Source organism: Cicer arietinum, chromosome 3 (genome assembly GCF_000331145.2).
Source record: "Cicer arietinum cultivar CDC Frontier isolate Library 1 chromosome 3, Cicar.CDCFrontier_v2.0, whole genome shotgun sequence".
Taxonomy (NCBI): domain Eukaryota; kingdom Viridiplantae; phylum Streptophyta; class Magnoliopsida; order Fabales; family Fabaceae; genus Cicer; species Cicer arietinum.
Window position 1 is genome coordinate 121166 of NC_021162.2, and position 15481 is coordinate 136646.

Here is a 15481-nt window from a genome sequence, read left to right on the forward strand (position 1 = left end):
GGTCCTCGATTTCATCTTGATTTTCCGGGCGATTTTTCTACCCCTCGACAAAAATGGACCAAAACCTATATTTTCGGACCAAACAACTGCTAAAAGTATAACAACGTTTTTGGTTCAGCGTCAGATTTCAAAAACTAGCCATCGTCTGGTCCAAAAATACAGATTTTGGTCCATTTTTGTTGAGGGATACGAAAATCGCTCGAGAAGTCCAAATGAAATCGAGGACCGAGAGACCCTTATAGCATTCTTCTTCTAAATTTATAACCGTATTTCGGATTCCGCGTCAGATTTCATACACTAACCATCGTCTTGTTCGAAAAATAAGGAGTTGGGATACCCTTATAGCATTCTTCTCCTAAATATATAATAGTGTTTCGAGCTACGCGTCAGATTTCAACAACTAGCCATCGTCTTGTTCGAAAACACAGATTTTGGTCAATTTTTGTCGGGTGGTACGAAAAGCACCCGAAAAGTCGAGATGAAATATAGGACCGGGAGACCCTTATAGCATTTTTCTCCTAAAATTATAACTCTGTTTTAGATTCCGCGTCAAATTTCAAACACTAGCTATCGTCTTGTTGAAAAAATACGAATTTTGGTCTATTGTTGTTGGGTGGTACGAAAATCGCCAGAAAAGTCTAGATGAAATTGAGGACCGGGAGACTTTTATAGCATACTTCTACTTAATTTATAACAATGTTTCAAATTCCGCGTCAGATTTCAAACATTATTCATCGTCTTGTTCGAAAATATGGATTTCGGTCCATTTTTGATTTCGGGTAAGATTTCAAACACTAGCCATCGTCTTGTTCGAAAATACAGATTTTGTTTCATTTTTGTCAAGGGATACAGATGAAATCGAGGAAAGCGAGACTTTTATAGCATTCGTCTCCTCAATTGATAACAATGTTTCGGATTCCGCGTCAGATTTCAAACACTAACCATTATCTTGTTCGAAAATACGGATTTTGGTCCATTTTTTTCGAGGCAAACGAAAATTGCCTGAAATATCTAGATGGAATAAAGGACCAGGAGACTTTTGAAGCATTCTTCTCCTAAATTTATAATTGTGCTTTGGGTTTAGTGTCAGATTTCAAACACTAGCCATCGTCTTGTTCGAAAATACGGATTTTGGTCCATTTTTGTCGGGTGGTACGAAAATAGCCTGAAAAGTCTAGATGAAATCAAGGACCGGGAGACCCTTATAGAATTATTCTCCTAAACATATAATAGTGTTCTGGTTCCGTGTCAGATTTCAAAAACTAGCCATTGTCTTGTCCGAAAATACAATTTTTGTTCCATTTTTTTCCTGGGATACGAAAATCGCCGAAAAAGTCCAGATGAAATCGAGGACCGGGAGACTTTTATAGGATTCGTCTCCTAAATTTATAAAAATGTTTCGGATTCTGCGTCAAATTTCAAACATTAACCAACGTTTTGTTCAAAAATACGGATTTCAGTCCATTTTTGTCGAGGGGTACGAAAATCGCCCGAAAAGTCCCGATGAAATCGAGGACTAGGAGACCTTTATATCATTCTTCTCCTAAATTTATATCTGTGTTTCGGGTTTTGCGTCATATTTCCACCACTAGCCATCGTCTTGTTCAAAAATACGGATTTCAGTCAATTTTTGTCAGGTTGTACGAAAAATCACCCGAAAAGTCCATATGAAGTCGAAGACCGGGAGACACTTATAGCATTGTTCTCTTAAATATATAACAGTATTTCAAGTTCTTCTTCTGATATCAAACACTAGCCATCGTCTGGTCCGAAAATACAGATTTTTGTCGGGTGGTACGAAAATCGCCCGAAAAGTCCAGATGAAATCAAGGATCAGGAGATCCTTATAGCATTCTTCTCCTATATATATAACAATGTTATGGGTTCCGCGTCAAATTTCAACCACTAGCCATCGTCTTGTTCAAAAATACGGATTACGGTCAATTTTTGTCGGGGGGTATGAAAATCGCCTGAAAAGTCCAGATAAAATCGAGGACCGAGAGACCTTTGTAGCATTCTTCTCCTAAATTTATAACTGTGTTTTGGGTTCCATGTCAGATTTCAAACACTAGCCATCATCTTGTTCGAAAATACGAATTTCGGTCAATTTTAGTTGTTTGGTACGAAAATCGCTCGAAATGTCCAGGTGAAATCGAGGACCATAAGACTTTTATAGCATTCTTCTCCAAAATTTATAACATTGTTTCAGGTTTTGGGTCAGATTTCAAACACTAGCCATCGTCTTGTTCGAAAATACGGATTTTGGTCCATTTTTGTCGGGTGGTATGCAAATAGCCTGAAAAGTTTAGATGAAATCGTGGACCGGGAGACCGTTATAGCATTCTTCTCCTAAATATATAACAGTGTTTCTGGTTCCATGTCAGATTTCAAACACTAGCCATAGTCTGGTCCGAAAATACAGATTTTGGTCCATTTTTGTCGAGGGGTATGAAAATCGCCCGAAAAGTCCAGACGAAATCCAGGACCGAGAGACCCTTATAGGATTCGTCTTCTAAATTTATAATTTATTCGGGTTCTGGATAGAATTTCAAACATTAGCCATCATCTTGTTCGAAAATACGAATTTCGATCCATTTGAGTCGGGTTCTACGAAATTCAACTGGAATGTCTAGATGAAATTAAGGACCAGGATACTCTTATAGCAATCTTCTCCTAAATTTATAACTGTGTATCGGATTCTGCGTCATAATTCAAACACTAGCCATCGTCTTGTTTTAAAATATGAATTTTGGTCCATTTTTGTTGCGAGGTACAAAAATCGCTAGAAATGTCTAGATGAAATCAAGGATCGGGAGACTTTTACAGCATTCTTCTCCTTAATTTATAACAATATTTCAAATTCCGCGTCAGATTTCAAACACTAACCATCGTCTTGTTCGAAAATACGGATTGTGGTCCAATTTTGTCGAGGGGTACGAAATTCGCCAGAAAAGTCCACAGGAAATCGAGGATCGAAAGACCCTTATAGCATTCTTATTCTAAATTTTTAACCCCGTTTCCGATTCTGCGTCTGATTTCAAACACTAACCATCGACTTCTTCGAAAATAAGAAGCTCGGTCCATTATTGTCGGGTGGTACCAAAATCGCCCGAAATGTCTAGATGAAATCGAGGACCAGGAGACCCTTATAGCATTCTTCTCCTAAATATTTAACCGTGTTTCGGGTTTCGTGTCATATTTCAACCACTAGCCATCGTCTTATTCAAAAATAAAATTTTCGGTAGATTTTTGTCGGGTGGTACGAAAATCACCCGAAAAGTCCATATGAAATCGAGTACCGGAAGACCCTTATAGCATTCTTCTCCAAAATATATAACAGTGTTTCGGGTTCAACGTCAGATTTCAAAAACTAGCCATCGTTTAGTCCAAAAATACAGATTTTGGTCCATTTTTGTCGACGGGTACGAAAATCGCCCTAAAAGTCCAGATGAAAACAAGGACCGATAGACCCTTATAGCATTCTTCTTCTAAATTTATAATCGTGTTTCGATTTGCACGTCAGATTTCAAACACTTACCACCGTCTTGTTCGTAAATAAAGAGTTCGGTCCATTTTTGTCGGGTGGTACAAAAATCGCCCGAAATGTCCAGATGAAATCGAGAACCGGGAGACCCTTATAGCTTTCTTCTCCTAAATATATCACAGTGTTTCAGGTTCAACATCAGATTTCAACCACTAGCCATTGTCTTGTTCGAAAATACAGATTTCTGTCAATTTTTGTCGGGTGGTACGAAAATCACCCGAAAAGTCTAGACTAAATTGAGGACCGCGAGACCCTTATAGCATTTTTCTCCTAAATATATAATAGTGTTTTGGGTTTCGCGTCAGATTTGAATCACTAGCCATTGTCTGGTCCAAAAATACAGATCTCAATCCATTTCTGTTCAGGGGTACAAAAATGGCCTGAAATGTCCAGATGAAATCGGGGACCAAGAGACCCTTGTATCATTTTTCTTTTAAATTTATAAATGTCATTCGGGTTCCGTGTCAGATTTCGAACACCAGTCTTCATCTTGTACAAAAATACGAATTTCAGTCAATTTTTGTCGGGTGGTACGAAAATCACCTGAAAAGTCTAGATCAAAAGGAGGATCTGCAGACCCTTTTAGCATTCTTCTCCTAATCATTTAACAGTTTTTCGTGTTCCGTGTTAGATTTCAAACACTAGCCATCGTATGGTCCGAAATTTCAGATTTTACTCCATTTTTGTCCAGTGGTATGAAAATCTCCCAAACAGTCCAGACAAAATTGAGGACCGAGAGACCCTTATAACATTCTTCTTCTAAATTGATAACTGTTTCGGGTTCTGCGTCAGTTTTCAAACACTAGCCATCAGCTTGTTTGAAAATACAAATTTCGGTCCATTTTAGTCGGGTGGTACGAAAATCGCCCCAAATGTCCATATGAAATCGAGGACCAGGAGAGTTTTATAGAATTCGTCTCTCAAATTTATAACTATGTTTCGGGTTCCGCGTCAGATTTCAAACACAAGCCATCATCGTGTTTGAAAATACAGATTTCGGTCCATTTTTGTCGGGTGGAACGAAAATCGCCCGAAAGGCCCGATGAAATTGAGGACCAGGTTACTTTTATAGCATTCTTCTCCTAAATTTATAACTGTGTTTGGGATTCTGCGTCAGATTTCAAACATTAGCCATTGTCTGGTCCGAAAATACAGATTTTGGTCAATTTTTGTCGAGGGGTACGAAAATCGCCTGAAAAGTCTAGATGAAATTGAGGACCGAGAGACCCTCATAGCATTCTTCTTCTAAATTTATAACTATGTTTCCCGTTCCGCCCCAGATTTCAAGCACTACCCATCATCTTGTTCGAAACTACGGATTTCGGTCCTTTTTAGTCGGATGGTACGAAAAACGCATATAATGTTTAGATGAAATCGAGGACCGGAAGACCCTTAGAGCATTCTTCTCCTAAATGTATAACAACATTTCTGGTTCAGCATCAGATTTCAAAAACTAGCCATCGTTTAGTCCAAATATACAGATTTTGGTCCATTTTTGTTGAGGGATACGAAAAACGCTCGAGAAGTCCATTTTTGGTCCATTTTTCAATAAGGAGTTCGGTCCATTTTTGTCTAGTGGTACGAAAATCGCCAGAAAAGTCTAGATGAAATCGAGGATCGGAGGACCCTTATAGCATTCTTCTCCTAAATATATAACAGTTTTTCGAGCTACGCGTCAGATTTCAACAACTAGCCATCGTCTTATTCGAAAACACGGATTTTGGTCAATTTTTATCGGGTGGTACGAAAATTACCCGAAAATTCGAGATGAAATTTAGAACCTGGAGACCTTAATAGAATTTTTCTCCTAAAATTATAACTCTATTTCAGATTCTGCGTCAAATTTCAAAAACTAGCCATCGTCTTGTTGAAATAATACGAATTTTGGTCTATTGTTGTCGGATGGTACGAAAATCGCCAGAAAAGTCCAGATGAAATCGAGGACCGGGAGAATTTCATAGCATTGTTCTACTTAATTTATAACAATGTTTCAAATTCCGCGTCAGATTTCAAACATTATTCATCGTCTTGTTCGAAAATATGGATTTGGGTCCATTTTTGTCGAGGGGTACGAAAATCGCCTGAAAAGTCCAGATGTAATCGAGGTCCAGGGGACCCTTATAGCATTCTTCTCCTAAATTTAAAAATATGTTTCGGGTTTCGGGTAAGATTTCAAACACTAGCCATCGTCTTGTCCGAAAATACAGATTTTGTTCCATTTTTGTCAAGGGATACGAAAATTGCCTCAAATTTTTCTCCTAAATTTATAATTGTGTTTTGGGTTTCGTGTTAGATTTCAAACACTAGCCATCGTCTTGTTCGAAAATACGGATTTTGGTCCATTTTTGTCGTGTGGTATTAAAGTAGCCTGAAAAGTCCAATTAAAATCAAGGACCGGGAGACCGTTATAGAATTCTTCTCCTAAATATATAATAGTGTTCTGGTTCCGTGTCAAATTTCAAAAACTAGCCGTTGTCTTGTCCGAAAATACAGATTTTGTTCCATTTTTTTCATGGGATACGAAAATTGCCGAAAAAGTCCAGATGAAATCGAGGACCGGGAGACTTTTATAGGATTCGTCTCCTAAATTTATAAAAATGTATCTGATTCCGCGTCAAATTTCAAACATTAACCAATGTCTCTTTAAAAATACGGATTTTGGTCCATTTTTGTTGAGGGGTACGAAAATCGCCCGAAAAGTCCAGATGAAATTGAGGACTAGAAGACCTTTATAGCATTCTTCTCCTAAATTTATAATTGTGTTTCGGGTTTTGCGTCATATTTCCACCACTAGCCATCGTCTAGTTCGAAAATACGAATTTCGGTCAATTTTTGTTAGGTGGTACGAAAAATAGCCCAAAAAGTCCAGATGAAATCGAAGACCGGGAGACACTTATAGCATTGTTCTCCTAAATATATAACAGTGTTTCATGTTGTGCGTCTAATATCAAACACTAGCCATCGTCTGGTCCGAAAATAAAAAATTTTGTCCATTTTTGTCGTGTGGTACTAAAATCGCCCGAAAGGTCCAGATGAAATCGAGGACCAGGAGATCCTTATAGCATTCTTCTCCTATATATATAACAATGTTACGGGTTTCGCGTCAAATTTCAACCACTAGCCATCGTCTTTTTCGAAAATACGGATTACGGTTAATTTTTGTTGGGGGGTATGAAAATCGCCTGAAAAGTCCAGATAAAATCGAGGATTGGGAGACCCTTATAGCATTCTTCTCCTAAATTCATAACTATGTTTTGGGTTCCGTTACAGATTTCAAACACTAGCCATCATCTTGTTCGAAAATACGAATTTCGGTCAATTTTAGTCGGTTGGTACGAAAATCGCCCGAAATGTCCTTATGAAATCGAGGACCATAAGACTTTTATAGCATTCTTCTCCAAAATTTATAACTGTGTTTCAGGTTTTGGGTCAGATTTCAAACACTAGCCATTGTCTGGTTCGAAAATACAGATTTTGGTCCATTTTTGTCGAGGGGTATGAAAGTCGCCGGAAAAGTCTAGATTAAATCGAGGATCGGGAGACCCTTATAGCATTCTTCTCCTAAATATATAGCAGTCTTTTGAGCTACGCATCAGATTTCAGCAACTAGCCATCGTCTTATTCGAAAACACGGATTTTGGTCAATTTGTGTCGGGTGGTACGAAAATCACCCAAAAATTCGAGATGAAATTTAGGACCGGGAGACCCTTATAGAATTTTTCTCCTAAAATTATAACATTGTTTTAGATTCCACGTCAAATTTCAAACACTAGCCATCGTCTTGTTGAAAAAATATGAATTTTGGTCTATTGTTGTCGGGTGGTACGAAAATCGCCAGAAAGGTCCAGATGAAATCGAGGACTGGGAGACTTTTATAGCATTCTTCTACTTAATTTATAACAATGTTTCAAATTCCGCGTCAGATTTCAAACATTATTCATCGTCTTGTTCGAAAATATGGATTTCGGTCCATTTTTGTCGAGGGGTACGAAAATCGCCTGAAAAGTCCAGATGAAATCTAGGACCAGGGGACCCTTATAGCATTCTTCTCCTGAATTTAAAAATATGTTCGGGTTTCGGGTAAGATTTCAAACACTAACCATCGTCTTGTCCGAAAATAGCTTGAAAAGTCCAATTAAAATCAAGGACCGAAAATACAGATTTTGTTCCATTTTTTTCATGGGATACGAAAATCGCCGAAAAAGTCCAAATGAAATCGAGGACCGGGAGACTTTTATAGGATTTGTCTCCTAAATTTATAAAAATGTATCGGATTCCGCGTCAAATTTCAAACATTAACCAATGTGTTGTTCAAAAATACGGATTTCGGTCCATTTTTGTTGAGGGGTACGAAAATCGCCCGAATAGTCCAGATGAAATCGAGGACTAGGAGACCTTTATAGCATTCTTCTCCTCGGTTCTCGATTGCATCTGAAATTTTTGGGCGATTTTTCTACCCCTCGAAAAAAATGGACCAAAATCTGTATTTGCGGACCAGACGATTGCTAGTGTTTTATATCTGACGCGGAACCCGAAACACTATTATATATTTAGTAGGACAATGCAATAAGGATCTCCCATTCCTCAATTTCATCTGGACTTTTCCGTATATTCGAACAAGATGATGGCTAGTGGTTGAAATACGACGTGGAACCCTAAACACAACTATAAATTTAGGAGAAGAATGTTATAAGAGTATCCTGGTCCTCGATTTCATGTAGACTTTTTGGGCGATTTTCGTACCACCCGACTAAATTGGACTTAAATCTGTATTTTCATACAAGACGACTGCTAGTGTTTGAAATCTGAAGCGGAACCCCTAACACAATTATAAACTTATGAGAAGAATTCTATAAGGGTCTCCTAGTCCTCGATTTCATCTGGTATTTTCAGGCGATTTTCGTACCACCTGACAAAAATAGACCGAAATTCTTATTTTCGGACCAGACAATGCTAATAGGGTCTCCCTGTCCTAGTGTTTGAAATTTAACGCAGAACCCGAAACACAGTTATAAATTTTGGATAAGAATGATAAAAGTGTCTCCTGGTCCTCGATTTCATTTAGACTTTTTGGGCAATTTTCGTACCAGTTGACTAAGATGGACCGAAATCCCTATTTCCGAATAACACGACGGCTAGTGTTTAAAATTTGACTCAGAACCCGAAACACGGTTATAAATTTAGAAGAAGAATGCTATAAGGGTCTCTCAGTCCTCGATTTCATCGGGAACTTTCGGGCGATTTTCGTACCCCTCGACAAAAATGGACCAAAATTTGTATTTTCATATCAGACGATGGCTAGTGTTTGAAATCTGACGCAGAACCAGAAGCACATTTATAAATTTAGGAGAAGAAAGCTATAAGGGACTTCATGTCCTCAATTTCATCTAGACTTTGAAGTAATTGTAATGTAATTGTAATTCTAAAATTGTAATGTAATTGAAGTTTATTGTACATTGACCCTTGAACCTCTCTCTATATGTTATCTTCTTTAATTTAATCATTTTTTAAGGTATTTGCACTAACAACCTTCTGTTAAACCAATGTCCTAGTCGCTACAGCGATTACGGATACCTTTCATGCATCTCTACTCTGTGAGTCCATATCTTTATAGCATTCTTCTTCTAAATTTATAACTGTGTTTCGGGTTCCGCGTCATATTTCAACCACTAGCTGCTGTCTTGTTCGAAAATACGGATTTCGATCAATTTTTGTCGGGTGGTACGAAAATTGCCCGAAAAGTCCAGATGAAATCGATGACTGGAAAACCCTTATAGCATTCTTCTCATAAATATATAAATGTGCTTCAGGTTCGACGCCAGATTTCAAACACTAGCCATAGTCTGGTCCAAAAATACAGATTTTAGTCGATTTTTGTCAAGGGTACGAAAATCTCTCGAAAAGTCCAGATAAAATCGAGGACCAGGAAACCCTTACAGCATTCTTATCCAAAATTTATAACTGTGTTTCGGTTTCTGCGCCAGATTTCAAACACTAACCCTTCTCTGGTCCGAAAATACAAATTTCGTTCCATTTTTGTCGGGTGGTAAAAAAATCAACCGAAAAGTGCAGATGAAATAGACGACCAGGAGACCCCTATAGCATTCTTCTTCTAAATTTATAACTGTGTTTTGGCTTTCGGGTAATATGTTAAACACTAGCAGTCGTCTTGTATGAAAATACGGATTTCGGTCCATTTTTGTCGGGTGTTACGAATATCGCCGGAAAAGTCTAGATGAAATCGCGTACCAGGAGACCCTTATAGCATTCTTCTCCTAATTTTATAACTATGTTTCGGGTTCCGCTTAATATTTCAACCACTAGACATCGTCTTGTTCGAAAATACGAATTTCGGTCAATTTTTTTCGGGTGGTACGAAAGTCACCCAAAAATTCTAGATAGTTTATTTTTTGTTAGTCTTGATTATTAAAAAAAGATAATTTAAAATTTTATTTCGGTTTATATAATTATTGTATTGATAATAATTTATTATATTGTTTGCAAATGCATGCTCCCCTAATTGACATATAAATTGTATGCCAAAGTTTATATATAATGCTTTTGAAAAATAAAGCAATTAATATATATATATATGCACATAATTTATATATTTATTTAATTTTCAGAATAAACATATATATATATATATATACACACACACATATATATGGATTTAGACTGTAGTTAGATGTACGATAGGAATTTTCCTGAAAAGAAAGGGTCTTAAACAACGTTTTGCTAACAAGGTTGAAGACTTTCTCAATTTTGCGAGAGTGCAAAAAATTGTCGAAGATGAAGGGGGAATGAGATGTCCATGTTGTTTATGTCGATGTAGACGGTTTAAAAGTGAAGATGAAATAAGAGTGCATTTGTATGCAGATGGATTTATGCCTAACTACTGGATTTGGACTAATCATGGAGAAGAGTCTCCAGCGGCGCCTAATACTAGTACATCTATGGAGAATTATAACACAGGTCCTTCAAGTAGTACTACCATGTTAGGTATAGATTATTATAACTATCAACACTTTGAGGCGATGAATGATATGATCTCGGATGCTGTTGGGGTTAATTTGTCATTCAATGAAGATCAATATGACGATACCGATGGACTTTCCAATGAAGAAGCTCAGAGATTTTATGGTCTTTTGAAAGAGACAAATAAACTATTGTTTGAAGGTTCTCCAAACTCAAAGTTATCAATGTGTATTAGACTATTAGGTCTAAAGTCTCAATTTCATGTTCCTGATTTAGCTTTGGATTTGATGACTAAAATGATGCTAGACGCAACACCTATTAGAGATGGTTTGCCGCAAAGTTATTACGATGCGAAACGGTTAGTGTCAAAGTTAGGATTAGGTGTCAAGAGGATTGACTGTTGTGTTAAAAGTTGCATGTTGTATTATGACAATGAATTTGGTATGAATGATGCTAACTTAGTTGAATGCAAGTTTTGTCAACAACCAAGGTATCACCAAAGGAATAACTCTAGGGTAAGTAGGGGAAAATCAATTCCAAGGAAAGCAATGTTTTACTTACCGATTGTATCCAGATTGCAGAGATTGTTTGCATCAATACAAACTGCAGGAAAGATGACGTGGCATTATGAGAATAGAAGAAATTCAAGCGAGTTGCGACATCCGTCTGATGGTCAGGCTTGGAAACACTTTGATCAAATTCATCCTGATTTTGCGTCAGATCCACGCAATGTAAGACTTGGATTATCCTTAGTTGTTGTGCTACCAGGTCCTTCTAATCCTACAACTGGTATTGATATTTTTTTTACAACCTTTGATTTACGATTTGAAGAGGTTGTGGAATGGTGTCTTGACATATGATATTGCTCGGAGAGAAAATTTTATGATGAGAGCTGCATTGATGTGGACCATTAATGATTTCCCCGCTTATGGGATGTTGTCAGGATGGGGCACCCATGGTAAATTAGCTTGTCCTATTTGTATGGAAGATACAAAAGCATTTACTTTAAAATTTGGCGGGAAAGCATCGTGGTTTGACTCGCATCGTAGGTTTTTACCTGCTGATCATGCATTTAGAAGGAACAAAGCTGCATTTATGAAGGGCTATGCAGAAAGTCTAGGACCCCCGCTTAAGTTGACATCAGAACAAGTTTGGAATAAAGTAAAAGATATGCCAAAGGTACATGTTGTTAATGGTGTGGCCTGTAAACCACAAGGTTATGGACAATGGCACAATTGGACAAAAAGATGTATTTTTTGGGATCTACCGTATTGGAAAGATAATCTTTTGAGACATAATCTCGATGTAATGCATATTGAGAAAAATTTCTTTGACAACATATTTAATACTGTGATGAATGTGAAAGGAAAAACAAAAGATAATGACAAAGCCAGAAAAGACATAGGTATATATTGCAGACGACCAGATTTGTTGTTGGTGGAACAAAACGGCAAGACCCTAAAACCTCGTGCGAATTACACTTTATCTACTGATGAAGCCAAATCTGTTTATCGTTGGATCAAAGAGCTGAAGACGCCTGACGGTTATTGTTCTAATTTGGCAAGATGTGCTGATGTGGAAAATGGGAGGATGCATGGGATGAAAAGTCATGATTGTCATATATTTTTAGAGTGTTTACTTCCTATTGCCTTTAGTGCTTTACCGACACATGTATTGAACCCACTTATTGAAGTGAGTCAATATTTCAAGAATTTGTGTTCTTCAACACTCTATGATAAAGATCTCATCAAGATGGAAAATGATATTCCGATCATTCTATGTAAGTTGGAGAAAGTATTTTCCCCAGGGTTTTTTGATTCCATGGAGCATCTCTCAGTGCATCTTGCAAGTGAAGCTAGGCTTGGTGGACCAGTTCAGTATAGATGGATGTATCCATTTGAAAGGTGATATATATACATATACTTGATTTTCAATATACTTCAACTTATATATACATGGAGCATATTGTACATCTCTTTGTATACTATAGGTTCATGGGTTATTAAAAACGGTCGATGAAAAACAAAGCTAGAGTTGAGGACTCTTTGTTCATCTTACCTACACCGTGAAACAACACACTTTTGTTCTCAATATTTCAACAACGAAACATTGTCACCAGTTAACGGAAGAAACGCTACTGATAGTGTTATACGTCATCCACATGCTTTATCAGTTTTTTGCTTGTCTGGTCATCATGCTGGTAGGGATTTTCCGATTTTCTGGCCAAGCGACAAAGTATTTAATGCGGCACATGTTCACGTTTTGATTAACTGCACCGAAGTTAAACCATACATTGAGTACGTTTCAAATTTCTCTTCATATTAATTATATTTAATTATATGATTAAATTGATATTCACCATATATATGGTCATCGATCAGGGCATTTTTAACTACGGGACAATCATCTGATGATATACATTTCAAATTTCCCATTATGGTTTCAACAACAAGTGCATCTCAAAGAATAAACTCCTATCAACATCCACTTAAGGCACTTATCTATGGGCCCGAGTAGAAGTTTCAAAGAATGGCACACCTATTACGTCAATAGATACAAATTTCACACTGAATCTTGGACTGAAGGAAAAGAAACAATTAATAGTGGAGTTTTCTTGGACTGAAGAAAAAGAAACAATTAATAGTGGAGTTTGTATGAAAAGTGTCTCTAATAGTGGTGTAGTAGAAGATTTCTATGCCATGATTGAGCATATTTACGAAATTGACTACACGTTCCTAGATTATGCGAAAAAAGTGGTGTTGTTTTATTGTAAGTGGTTTGTTTCCGATTTTCTGGCCAAGCGACAAAGTATTTAATGCGGCACATGTTCACGTTTTGATTAACTGCACCGAAGTTAAACCATACATTGAGTACGTTTCAAATTTCTCTTCATATTAATTATATTTAATTATATGATTAAATTGATATTCACCATATATATGGTCATCGATCAGGGCATTTTTAAATACGGGACAATCATCTGATGATATACATTCAAATTTCCCATTATGGTTTCAACAACAAGTGCATCTCGAAGAACAAACTCCTATCAACATCCACTTAAGGCACTTATCTATGGGCCCGAGTAGAAGTTTCAAAGAATGGCACACCTATTACGTCAATGGATACAAATTTCACACTGAATCTTGGACTGAAGGAAAAGAAACAATTAATAGTGGAGTTTGTATGAAAAGTGTCTCTGATAGTGGTGTAGTAGAAGATTTCTATGGCATAATTGAGCATATTTACGAAATTGACTACACGTTCCTAGATTATGCGAAAAAAGTGGTGTTGTTTTACTGTAAGTGGTTTGATCCATCTAGCAGAGGAACTAAAATAAATTTGATATCCAATACTGTAGACATTCGTATGAGCAAAAAATATCCACGGTTTGATCCATTTGCCCTGGCCCATAATGTAAGACAAGTCTATTATGTTCCTTATCCATCAACTGTCAGAAGCAAACAAGGTTGGTGTGCTGCAATCAAAACAAGACCAACGAGTGGAATAAAAGAAGTTGAAGCAGGTCAAAATGAAGAAGTTGCATTTCAAATGGATGAATTGTCAAATTTGGATCATGTGATTGGAGATGAGACTATTAGTCAACTTTGTCATGAGTCACACATTGGAGAAGAAGTTGATGAACAAGAAATAGATGAATTAGAGAATGCTGAAGGCAATGACTTAATTCACTCATCAAATGATGACAACGATGATGACGATGACGAAGACGAAGACAATTAATTACGCATTATATATATATATATATATATATATATATATATATATATATATATGTGTGTGTGTGTGTGTGTGTGTGTGTGTGTGTGTGTGTGTATATTATTATATATTGTAATGTGAAATGAACGACACCTTATATATATATATATATATATATATCTTTATTTATGTGAGTGTTATAATTTATTTATGTATATTTCATTATTAATTAATCTTATGTTAACTGTACATACACACATATATTATATTATATATATGTATGGATATATATGTATATATATAGACATGGCTTCAGTGTTGGGTGTAGGAGGATCAGGAGGTTCGGATGGATCAAGAGGAACAGTAACGGTGGCAATATGAGGAATATCCAAAACATCACGTGGTAAGAAAAAAGTTGCTAAACCACGTGTTGTTAATGACCCATCTCTCATGCCGATGCCGACCATTGGTACTAGTGGTGGAGCTATTCCTCTATATCCGGAGGTCCCAATAGAGCCTTATACCATAGACGAAATAATGGAACCCGGATGTGTTGATTGCTACAACCGCATTGTCATCATTTCAGAAGGAGATGGGTATGTAAACTATTTTAAATTATGATTGTTAAATATTTCATTATTGCATGTTACATTATTTTATTAATTCATTTTTTATATTTAATTTGCATGTAAACTTTGAAGATATCTTCCTTTTAAATCATCTGCAAAGGTAATTGCTGAAGTCATACAAGAGAAATACAAAAAACCATGGTTGTCTTGGGGTGAGATAAAAGAGGATAAGACACCTTAATTTAGCGAAGTTGATCAATTTTTACATCGTTTCAAAGTAAGTGATTACATTAATTTATTTAATTACTAGTTATATATACATTTGATTGCTTAATTGAATTATATTTTTAATATTTTTTAAATTTAAACAAACAACATACTAAATGTACTTGGAAAAGAGAGCATGATGCCACAGTTTTTGCTTCATTTGACCATCGCTTTTCAAAGCGTCTCTCATCTATGTTAGCTTATGCACGTAATAAGGGCGAGGAAAAACGGCCTAATTGGATTGGTGAAAATGTTTGGACTGCTTTGTGGAGGAAGTGGAACGCAAATGCTACAAACAGAAAGAGGGAAAAAACAAAGATTAATAGAGCATCAGAGAGCGGTACCAGTGCTCATAAGGAAGGTTCCATGTCTGCTGGAGAAATTAAATATTATATGGTAATTA